Here is a 2,689-nt window from a genome sequence, read left to right on the forward strand (position 1 = left end):
TTCGTTATTAATAGTTATGTATAACAGGATATTGTAAAAATTAAGTTATGAAATGTTTATTAAAATGTTTTTTACATACTGTTATATTGGCTGGGCTGCAAAAATATTTGTTGTGGGCCGCATGTGGCCCTCTGGCCTCGAGTTTGACATGCTTGCTGTAATCTAATCCCCACCTTGCTTTCCCCAACCTCCATGTAACCTTCCTTAAATTCGCTCCTTAATTTCAGTACATGGAAGAAGACTCAAAACTGTTATTCTCTGGAGCATTTGAGATCTTGCTCCATGGCATATGTCTTTAGATTGGCTCAAATAAACTCTTTTAATGTTTCTTAAGTTGACACACAGATCAACCCTATTCAGTGCAGGAAGGGACTCTGTAAGGACATAAATACCATGAGATGGGCCCATTGGGGATCGTCCTGGAGCCTGGCTACCACAGGCTCTGATAAGAAGAAAGGTTGGTAAGTTCAGGAAACATGAAGAAGCATAGTGTGATTACAGTGGAATTACGAGGGGGTGCAAAGGAAGATCAAGGTCTGAGGGGAAACAGGAGGCCAAGTCATGTGGGACTTTATAGGTCAATTGTCGCTGAGTGAAAGGAAAGCCATTGGAAGGTGGTAGGAAAATTTATTGAATCACTAAATTCTGTTTGTTCTTCCAATATTTTCCCTTCCCCCCCTCATCCATTTTCTGCCTCCGGACTTATGTTGGGCTGAAAGTAGAAACAGCATAAGGCTAAGGAATCCTGCTGACCTGGTAGAAACCTAATGTCTAGGGCTGATGTCAGAGGGGGCTTCTGCTAGGTTTCCTTGAGGAGAAGAGGAGGAAATATTGATTGAAGAAGCCCCAGGCTGGGAAAAAATGTTCTCTGAGGCGCTTTTGCAATCCTGGGCCCTGACCTTGCTGCCTTGCGGCACTGGGATAGCGTGGGAATGGCTTTGTGGGTACCTGGGAGGGGAGAATTGAAGCAGAAATGCCACAGGACATGAGTGCAGCTTGTGGGGTGAATGAATCAACAATAATTAGTGTGGCACCATGTCAGCCCAGGACTTTTGCATATCTCTCCTTGAGAGCTAGGTCCCCAAAGTCATTGAAGTTGAATTTCTCACCAGTCTGGTAGGAGATAGGCTCATAATGATTAGCAAGTTCATTCAAAGGAATGTAGTATTCTGTGCTTGCCGTAGCAGCACATATGCACCAAAAAATAAATAAATAAATAAATAAATAAATAAATAAATGGAATGATACAGAGAAGATTAGCATGGCCCCTGAACAAGGATGTCATGCAAATCCATAAAGTATTCCATAAAAAAAAAAAGAAATATACTATTCTTAGTCACATCACCTCACTTTGTGCACTGATATTAATGCATAACATATAGCCAATGTGTTTTACCTAATTCCATCACTGTTAATGTTTGGTGATTGAATGGGAGATAAAGTTCTTGGCTTACCTTTAAACATATCACATTGGCACAGGAATTTTGAACCCAGCTAGATTCCCACAAGGATAATCCATCTGCTTGTCTGCATTGTCATGAGATGCCTAGTCTGCTATTCTTACTTATAGCAGCAGAGTCTCTCCAGCGTGGGTTTCCAGCTGCAAGTACTGCAGATATTACCAAACTAAATGGGTCTGTTTGCCTACACACATCAAAGCCCAATAAGAAACTAACAGGTGTTTGAAGCCAAGAAAGTAGGATTTATTAAGGAGATGGCACCTTGCCCGGAGTCACAGGTAGCTCATGCTCAAAGACCTGGCTTGCCAATGGCTTCCCGGGAATGGATTACATAGGGAAAACGGTCTTTCATCATAGTGACTAAAGGAGTTAGGGTTGTGGTCTCTACTGAGTGGTTGGTGCGAGGGTGGGGGTGACTCATCATTGTATCTGGTCTTGATGTTGGCCATGGAGTTGTTCTGTCCAACTTTACAAAGATTTGTTTTGTGGGATCGTTCCACTTTCCTGGGTCTGGATCTGAAATACAACTGAGACCAAGATATTTTCTTTAGATTGATTGATAACTCTGTCTCTGTAGTCAATATACCCAGAAACTTGTTCCTAAGACTACTGGATGCTGACCAGAGCCTCATTGTCCTGAGAGTTTAATGATTAAGCAAGGAAGAGGAAGGTGGGTGAGTCAGGGTGCTGGGTAAGGCCAGTTTGCGTCAAAGGAAAAAAAAAAGTCAAAATAAAGGACAGATTAAAGAAAACAAATTTCCTGTGCAGTTACATAGACATCTACCTAAAAATTATGTAAAACACAATGCCAAATTCTGAGCCCTGGCTGGGTAGCTCAGCTGGTTAGAGCATCATCCCAATATACCAAGTTGTGGGTTTGATTCCTGGTCAGGGCACATACAAGAATCAATCGACTGCCCGGCAGGTGTGACTCAGTGGTTGAGCATTGACCCATGCACCAAGAGGTAACTGGTTCGATTTCCCATCAGGTCACATGCCTGGGTTGAAGGCTCAATGCCCAGTAGGGGGTGTGCAAGGGGCAGCTGGTCGATGTTGATGTTTCTCTCTCATCAATGTTTCCATCTCTCTCTCCCTTCCTCTCTAAAATCAATAAAACATATTTTGAAAAAAGAATCAACCAATGAATGCATAAATAAATGGAACAACAAATCTTTGCTTCTTCTCTCCCTTTTTCTCTCTCTCTAAAATCAACCAATCAATAAATTTTT

The 2,689-nt window shown here is 42.0% G+C and overlaps 1 pseudogene; it reads left to right on the top strand.

Moving 5' to 3' along the window:
- The first annotated feature begins 1,228 nt into the window (after positions 1-1,228).
- Positions 1,229-1,313, top strand: LOC129150817 (U6 spliceosomal RNA; annotated as a pseudogene).
- The last annotated feature ends 1,376 nt before the right edge of the window (positions 1,314-2,689 follow it).

This window comes from Eptesicus fuscus, chromosome 11 (genome assembly GCF_027574615.1).
Source record: "Eptesicus fuscus isolate TK198812 chromosome 11, DD_ASM_mEF_20220401, whole genome shotgun sequence".
NCBI lineage: Eukaryota > Metazoa > Chordata > Mammalia > Chiroptera > Vespertilionidae > Eptesicus > Eptesicus fuscus.